This window comes from Sceloporus occidentalis, unplaced genomic scaffold (genome assembly GCF_023333645.1).
Source record: "Sceloporus occidentalis isolate IW3139 unplaced genomic scaffold, rSceOcc1.0.p SCAF_48, whole genome shotgun sequence".
Lineage (NCBI taxonomy): Eukaryota > Metazoa > Chordata > Lepidosauria > Squamata > Phrynosomatidae > Sceloporus > Sceloporus occidentalis.
The window spans coordinates 3,102,182-3,111,841 of NW_028317028.1; positions in this window are offsets into that span (position 1 = coordinate 3,102,182).

Here is a 9,660-nt window from a genome sequence, read left to right on the forward strand (position 1 = left end):
TGCATGTACGAGTATTGTACTGTGCAAAGGATGTGATGCTTCATGGAAAATGTATGGATAAATGGAGATTTCAGGTTATGTGCATGGGAGAGGATAGAGGGGTGAAAAAAGAGTTTGCATCAAAAATGTCATGCTTGTGAATGCATTGATCAAATAAACATTTATGGAACTGCTCTTCTCCTCAAGCCCTGGAAAAATGCTAAAACATCAAAAACAAACAAAGTGTAACCTTACAAGCAAGGCCCTCTACCCAACGTAACGGTGAGGCTTAGTCTGCCAATTCTAGTTTGTCATACCTTTTAAACGTACGTGCTGTAAGAAGTGCGGCGTAAATTGTTAGAAATATATAAATAAAAATAATAATCAAGGAACACATTCTGATACTAGCACTACAGCAACTTACAAAGCTTCAGAATTCCTATAGAATTGCACTCCATCACATCTGTATATCTGCCCACTTTCTCCTACTACTTAGACTAAGCTTTAGGGGGCAGGGACCTCCATCCCTAATGTATTCATACCTATTGCACTCCAAGGAAAGGGTCTGTAGACCACTGTACACAAGTCCCTTCCCTATTACACTGTCAAAACACTAAGGAAATCTGTTATCGCTTAAGAATATACATACACAAAATGAACAAAGGATAAGCATTTATGCTCTTATAGTATGACTTATGAATTAACAGTAAATTCCAATTTACTGGGATACTGTCTGATTAAGCAAGGTCCAGGACATTGGCAAAATATTGACCTTCTAGCTGTCAGTGGCCTACAACTCTCCCAGCGACAAAAGCAGTGAGTTTATTTTTCTCAGATATCCTCAGATATAACCTTTTCAGAATTGATTTAAACAATCTTTGCTTGTTTTCTTTTATTTTGCCGCAAGACAACTCATGTATTCCATGACCTGAAATGCTCCGTATGTAGCCAAGAAATAAAAGTGCTTCTTATAATAAGCAGCAGTTTTATGAAGAAGTACAAATGCATTTGTAGTCATCTTAAACAGTACAAAATATCAGGAAGAAAACAAGCAATCACTGGTAAGGTCTAAACGGCGAAGGCGTCAGTTAAGTAGAAATGCTCATAAGACGGGCGTTCGTATTTATCATTTATTTTGTTTACAGCTGGCATGTCCAACTTGTGAGGCAATGATCACATAGATTACACATCAAGAACCAATGTACATATAATTCTAAGATTTCAGTGAATTAGACAATTACTACTGTAGAAAGAAAGTGTGCGTCACCGTAAGCTTGCAGCAGGCAGTATCTAACACAGGTTTTTGGAAGAGCTGTAATCAATACGATGACCCCACACAATACTACTTGTGTTTGATCCTTTATTGAAACTAATAACTAATATTGAACAGGCAGAAAATGTTAATTACTTCTTAGCACTTTGCAAACACACTACTTTATAAAATATAATTAAAAAAATACGAACACATGATCAAAATCCATATTAACCAGAGGCCAAAAAAAATAATTGATTTGCAACACTCCTTGGTCCTCCGGCAGCAAAGATGATAAGCATAATTGCAACAATCATGTACAATGTCAAAATCTAACAAAAATCACAGTTCTGCATAAGCTTTAAGGAGGCAAGGCACTCAAACTCATCGCACTTTAATGGTATTAAAACGAATGTGTTAACCTGTTTAACCAAGAGATCAAAAATGCTGGGAGAACTTTGTTTTTAATTTATAATTTAAAAAAAAAAACTTTTTGACAGACTTACAACAGCATGTGAGCTTAACAAAGTGACGAAAACATTTTCATATAAAAGTATGGATCTATAAACTTTAAATTTCCATTGTTTTCTGGCTTATACCTGATGCCTTGGGGCCATCCTTGACTCAAATCTCCCTATCATCTCTCATAGTTAGTCCCTTGCAAGATCCTAAAAAACATTTCCCGCATCCGCACATTCCTCACCCAAGAATCCACAAAAACTCTGGTTCATTCACTTATTTCCCATCTTGACTACTGCAACACTCTTCTGGTTGGCACTCCACTGTCTTGACTCTCTCCTCTACAGTCTATCCTAAATGCCACTGCTAGGCTTATCTTCCGTGCACGCTTTAGAATTAAACTTAAAATCCTGGTACTAACATATCAGGCCCTCCATACATTTCTGCCCTCATAACCAGATATTACCCTAGTCAATCTTTACGTTCTTCTCATGGGCTATGGCTCTCCACCGTCTACAAGATTTAATTCGGGCTGCCCCATATCTCTGGAATCTACTTCCACCGAATCTTCACCTTTCACCCTCCCTCCCAACATTCAAGAGACATCTCAAAACCCACTGAGAAGCTGCACCATCTTAGCCGTTAGAACTTCCCTGTCACTGATACAACCATTACCTCTCACCCTTTCTCTGTGCCTTATGTTTGTCCTCATCCCCATTCCCTCAAGATTGTAAGCTTGCGGGCAGGGCTCTCTCCACCTAATGTATCAGTTTGTCTTAGTCTGTCAATACTAGTCTTGAATATATGTATTGTAAGAAGTTCTGCGTAAATTGTTGGCGCTATATAAATAAAAGATAATATCCACAAGAAAGGCTGTATAGATTTTAGTACATCCTTCCCCCAAAACAGCAGCAAGCTTGTATAAAGTCTAATACTAGGATCAGTTCATCAGGAGCACAATGAACTGGTGCAAAGAGTCCCACCGCTCAGGACTGCTGAAATATGCGTGTGTGGACCTCTTTTTACCAACAGACTATGTTCTCTGACCGATAGCAGTATTACAGCAGCTATGAAAATGCTCACAGGAATGGAAAGAATTCAGAAAGAAGCAAATATTGTTTTGCTTAGCATATCTATGCAATGTTAGAAGGGGAGGCTGGAAATTGACTACCCTGCAGTAAGAAATCCGAAGTATGACGGGTGAGGACTATGCTGCTGACAATCTTAAGGCGCGTCATGGGAAACTGGCACACCTGCATAAAATTTGACAACACAGCATTAGCTCATTCACAGGTCGTAAGTGAAAGGACGCTTAAGATGGATTTAAGCCAGTAATAAAATGTAAAAGCTCTACAGTTACACTTCTGTTCAAACAAAAACCACTGCAAGGATTTAACAATCAAATGCTGCGGCATAGCAATCATACTGGCCATTTTACAGCAAACCATAAATATTTTGCCAATCCAGAAATAGTAATTTATACACAATCAAGAGACTATGAGGTTTTGTTAAATGGTGAAATAAGAACTTCCAAGATTCAGCCAAATGCAGAATTTATGTGATTAAATTAAACGTTACTGGCCTCCAGAAAGTAACATGCGTTAAGAAATTCAATAATTACCAGTGTGTAATTCATTTTGCAATTAAACGTTATAAATATAAGGTTGTAACCAAAAAATGACTTGTGTTAGCGAGCAGAGATCTCAACGCCCGTGTCTGTCTAAACATACCATTGCATGTACAAACTCATTGTACAGCACTACAGAATCTGTTGATGCTATGCAAAAATAGTATTTCACAATGCAATAAAATGGAAAGGCACGCCACATATATATATATGTTAAAATTACAGGATAAGACAAACCGAGGTAAAAAGTTAAGATGAGACATCTACTGAAGGCGAGGGAGAAGTTCGACAACTGGTAAACATTCAAACATTTGGGTTTATTCACTAAAGGGAGGGTTTGCAGGAGAGCTGTAGTTCTTTGACTTCACTATTGTGAAGGGACACGGCCTGTATAATGTATCATTAAGTGAGATTTCATCACAGTCTCCTCACCCTTGAATTACATTATACAGGGCCAAATCAGCTCTTTAAGGGAAACTCCAGCCATCTTATGCACTTCAATGCATGGCCCCATTACATTTCCACAAAAGCATCAGCCCATTTCCCAGCACTACACAATCAAGAAACTACCTAGCGCTGGCTATTCGTGAAGCACAGAGAAGCGGGACTAAAACCACAACTCCTCTTAAACTCTCCCTTGAGTGAATAAACCCCATTGTCTCATTGAACACCACGACATAGGTTTATTTAACGTGAAGAACAGTAACGTTTACGAGGGGCAAAAAGTGGCAGTTAATGAGAAATGTTATGCATCTATATAATAAATCACTGAAAGACAGATGTGATTACAAACCAGATCTGTTACCCATTATAGATTCCAAATACAAGTTCCAAAAAAGAGATATTGTTTACAACGGAAACTACAAACATGTTCTCACAACAAACTAAGAAAATGTTTAAACTGAACGCCAGTTAAGCTTATCTTACATTTACTTGTTCAAACTGCTTGACAGGCTCATATGGGACATATTTAAATCGTTAGAAGCATTCCAGGAATAGTTCAAGGTGCTTTATGTATGATTACCTTGTAAAACCTGTACTGATACAGACACAGCATAACTCCGTGTCAACAAGATTTACAAACCACATACAGACAATAGCCAGCAATACTAAATATTTCCTGGGTGACCACACAAACACCTTTACAGCATTATATTGGGTGAAACGGCTCTAGAAAACAATCACATGACTTCTCAATATTGATTATCGTTTATTTATATAGCGCCAACAATGTATGCAGCGCTTTTTACAGCACATATAGTCAAAACTAGAACTGACAGACTGAGACAGCCAAATAGATGAGGTAAAGAGGGGCCTGATCACAAGCATACACCTCCTGGAGCAGCGTTAAGGAATCTAATCAATTGAGCAGCCAGCATGCCACATGTAAACAGCCAGGGGGTCTAATAGCTGCCGGGCTGCCCTGGCAGATACATCCTCCGGGACTGCTGCTACCTCTCAGGGCACCAGCTGCTGCTCAGTGCTTCGGAAGCCTATAGTCCGCTTTACACACGCACCCCCCCCCCCTTTCCCTTCCAGGTTTCCGTCCCGGCCGTTTCGGTATCTGCGTGCTCTGCAACGTTTAGCAGGCCTTTCCTCCCAGCCCCGAAGCTCGTCAGCGCTGCTGATACCTATCAAATTGTCATTGAACAACCCTGACACTTCAAGGTAATGGACGTGAACGTTAAGGTGACACAGCTGTCACTTACCTCCCCGGCTTCCCTCACACCAACAAACCGCCGCTCTCCAAAAAAATAAATAAAATAAAAAATCCACTATCCGGTCACCGAGCACCCTGCGCGCGCAGCCCCACCTCAAGCTCAGGCGCTGTAGGTTCCGAGAATCAGGCGCAAGGCAAGGGGCGGGCGCATACGTGACGTCATTAGCAGCGCGCCCCGGGATTGGCAGCCAGGCAGACTGGGTGTGCGGGAGTCAGCACTCTTGGCTGGAGTAGAGGGAACCTGCTGATCAGGACATTGTGCAATCAGTCGGTGGCGGCGTATGCTGGCGGTTCCCGCAGGAGGGACGCTTCCTCTGTTCTTACATGTAAAGGAATAATGCAGTGCGCATGAATGTGATGTCTTAGTGAGCAGTGCGCGACCATAGGTTTTAAAAAATTAAACTATTTGTAATTAAGTCGTCATCAGAAGTGTACCATAATATAATATTTGTATTTATTAAAGGCCACATAGGAGGGTTATTTTTAGGTAAATTAGCATTCCCTGGCCTGACCAAAGTTGTGCCCAGCTATGCAGGAACTTTATTCCAAGGAACTGGCAACAATTTTATATATATATATATATACACATCACCGGTATATATATATATATATATATAATTTTTCTTTATTTATACAGTGCCAACAATTTGCCCAGAGCAGTTTTTACTATACATACACTATATGACGAAAAATATGTTGACACCTGACCATCACACCTACTGTATATGAGCTTGTTGGACATTTTATTCCAAAACCATCAGCATTAATAGGGAGCCTCTACACTTCTGGGATTTTGGAGAGTTTCTGTGGGGATTTTTGTCTTTTTATCCAGTAGAGCATTGGTGAGGTCAGGCACTGATGTTGGACAAGAAGACCTGACTCTCCATCTCTGTTCCAGTTCATCCCAGATGTGTTTGTTAAGGTCTGGGACAAGAAAGGGTCTTCCCACAAGTTGTCCCCGCAAAGTTGGAAGTAGAGGACTGCATTTGGGATGCGGGTCCCGCCAAAAAACTTGCGGGCGGTCTTGCTGCTGGGAGGCAGGAGCGGCCGGTCAGACACTGTACCTGCGGGTCTCGGTAGTCCCGCAAGGCTGCCTTTGCGCTGCTCCCTTACAGTGTCTCTTCTTGCTCCACCAAGGAACACAGTGGAGTCACGTGATGTGACGTCACTTCTCGTGACTCCACTGTGTTCCTGGGCGGAAAAAGAAAAGAGACGCTGTGGCGGGAGCGGGCGGGATTGGAAACACATGTTGCGGGAGCGTGCAGGAGTGGAACACACGCGTTGCGGGAGCGTGCAGGAGTGGAACACGCGTTGCGGGAGCGGGCGGGATTGGACACAAAATCTGTGGGAGCGGGATTACAAAAGCAGTCCTGTTGGCTCTAGTTGGAAGCATACAGTTGTCTAAAATGTCTTGGTATGCTGTAGCATTAACACTACCCTTCATTGGAGCTTAGGACCCAAACCCTGAAAAACAGGGCTATTATCCCTTCTCCAGAAAACTTTACAGTAATCTTAAATCCAATTTGATCCTTCGACGCGTTTCGTCACGTTGGCTTCCTCAGGAGATCAATCGGTAAGTGATGACATCATGGGAAACAGACAATACGCGATGACATATACGGAAACGGCTACAAAAAAACTGGAAGACGGAACGAAATCACTTACCGATTGATCTCCTGAGGAAGTCAACGTGGCGAAACGCGTCGAAGGATCAAATTGGACTTTATTATATCCTACCTTTCGGTGGACTTTATACACACACGCCTGCATATGCCAACTGTGAGTGCATTTTTACCGGTAAATCCGATTTCAGTTTGTTTTTTAGATTCTACACGAAGATTATTAAAGAATTTATCATACTCCATTCTGATGGGTCTGTTTCATCTATTTCACTTGTGAGTGCAATACATCATTTTCATTTAATATTGATCAAACACTCTACACTATATTGTATTGTTTTCTTCCCTTCATATGTACCTGCGCCCCATATATTTTTGGTTCGTCAATCCCACTCTGGTCACCTGCAACCCATTGTTAACCCTGCCAACCCTCACTACCTTGCTTGAGTATTGCCAAGCTTTGGTGTCTCTATACAGTCACCAGTCTCCCTTTGCCTAGCTACAGCACGTTACCTTATTTGACCCAGTTCGGCCTTGTTTGACCCCCCAGCTTTTGACCTCTAGCTTGTTTCTGGATTATCCTGGCTATCGCCTTTCCTTGTTAACCAGTTGTGATCCTGTGCTGTCTGCCTTTAATCCCTGGACATTTGCTTTGTGAATGAACCAGAATTGTTTTTTAAAAGACAGGTATTGGTGGGCAAGAAACCGACTTAAGGAAGCCCATGGGTGAAACGCGTACCGTAGGACTCACAGGGACACTTAAATTGAGTATATTTTAAGATAGTGTTGTAATTTATGTAATAAAGTATTTATTCTACATTTTACATCACTTTTTATATTATATTTATATACATATACTCCATACACTCTGCTGGATCCACTCTGCTGTTCATCACCTTAAAGGGGGAGTACTGAGTCAGTACAGTGTTCTTTATCCCTGGAGCTAGGTTACAGGCTCTACGCAAGACATCTCCATTCAAGTACAATTGGGTGTGTGATCCCTAATCACACCAGGCGTTGATGATTTGAGTCAGTCTTTGTCTGACTCATCAGAATGTGTTTTTTTTAAAAAAAATTGCTATATTTTATCATACAGAGTGCACTATTAACCTTTTTTTTGTCATTTATTCTACATAACCCATTGGGGTGAGTTACGTTTATATTTACTTCTGTCACTTTGCTCACTGTTGGTGGGTTGCACCACCAATACCTGTCTTTTATCTTGTTGAAGTGTGGGAGAGTGGGATTCCTACAGAGTGTTGTAGCGCATGTACACTTTTATCTATTGTTCTTTTAATTCAGAATAGTTTTTTGTCCATTTGCACAAGTCCAGTAGGTGCTATCCTTTTTTAGTAGGTAGTGTTCTAGCGTCCGCCAAACCCAGCATTGTCTATCATTCATCAGATTTCCAGGTAGTGAAGATTGATTTATCACTCCAGAGTGTGCTTTACACCTCACTAGTCAACGCTTGGCATTGCACATAGTGATCTTTGGCTTGTGTGCAGCTGATCGGCCATGGAAACTCTTTCCAAGAAGCTCCCTGCACACAGCGCTTGTGTTCATGTTGCTTCCAGAGGCATTTTGACACTATGTAATGAGTGATACTACAGATGACCGGGAACTTTTATGCACTAACCGGTTCAGCACTCGGCAGCCCTGCTCTGTGAGTGTGGTGTTCTACTGCTTCATGGCTGAACTGTTGTTACTCATTAGAAGACCAGGACAGACCCAGGAAGGCAACATTTGTTGCCAAGGTTTAGACATTAATGGCTGTGTGTCGAGTTATTTTGAGGGGACAGCACATTTACACTGTTATACAGGCTGTACACTCACTACTTTACATTGTAGCAGAGTGTCATTTCTTCAGTGTCGTCACATGAAAAGATATAATAAAATATTTACAAAAATATGAGGGGTGTACTCACTTTTGTGAGATACTGTATATATATATATATTTTTTCAAATCTTTTGTGTTATTGATAATGTATAGATAATTTTAGAGTATTTTATGCAGAAGCGCTCTGGGAGGCTTGCATAATGGAGCTGATACCTAGGAGATCCTAAGCAGATAATGAAAGAGGAACACATAGAGGCAAGAGAAGAAGCAGAGTTGTGGAAAATGAGACAGGGACAGAAAAGTAGTCAGGAAGAAGTGATAACGAATTAGCAGGAACCATACTTTGGTTTTCATAATGATTGCTTCACATTTTAACAAATGTTATTAGGTTTTTTTAATAGCTTAATCCATCATCTTGTTTTTATTTTAGCAAACAGTTTTATTTATTGCAACAGTGAATTGCAAAATTTTGCAGAATATGATATTGTGATAATGTGATTTGACACAGGCAGGCTAGGGTATGATTGGTGAACAAAATATTGAGAGAGGACCATTATATTAAACGTGAATTTGGATTAGTATGAGTTTTTATTAAATTTGCCAACTTCGTTAATTCATACGAATGTCCGTAAATGAGGAGAAACCCCAACTTAACAAACGCAAAAGGAAGCAGAGAGCTCTGGATTTCCGTTTACATTTCGTTGCTTTTTCACGTTTACCCTCTTCTTTCCCCCCCACCTCTCTCAATCCCTAATCCCGCAAATCCGTCGGCATTATTCCGGCTCCTTGGAATACTTCCGCAAAAGGGCAGAGCCACGGCGCACCCCACGGGGACAGTCTCTCCCCTATTTCTCCAATCACCCTTCTGCAGAAGCGCTGAAAAATGCCTGGTTAACAAAGCTGATACCTGGAAGACCAGACGATTAATAAAGAGGAAAATAGAATCTGAGCTGCAGAAAAGGAGACAGGGATGCAGAAAGTCGGTTAAGAAGTGGCAACTAATTAGCAGGAACAATTCTTTTGTTTCCATAGTGATTGCTTCACATTTTAACACATTTTATTAGAACAGGTTTTTTTAATAGCGTAATGTATCAGCTTGGTTTTCTTTTAGTAAACTGTTTTTATTAGTTGCAAGAATGAATCTTTTGTAGAATATGATGTGATATT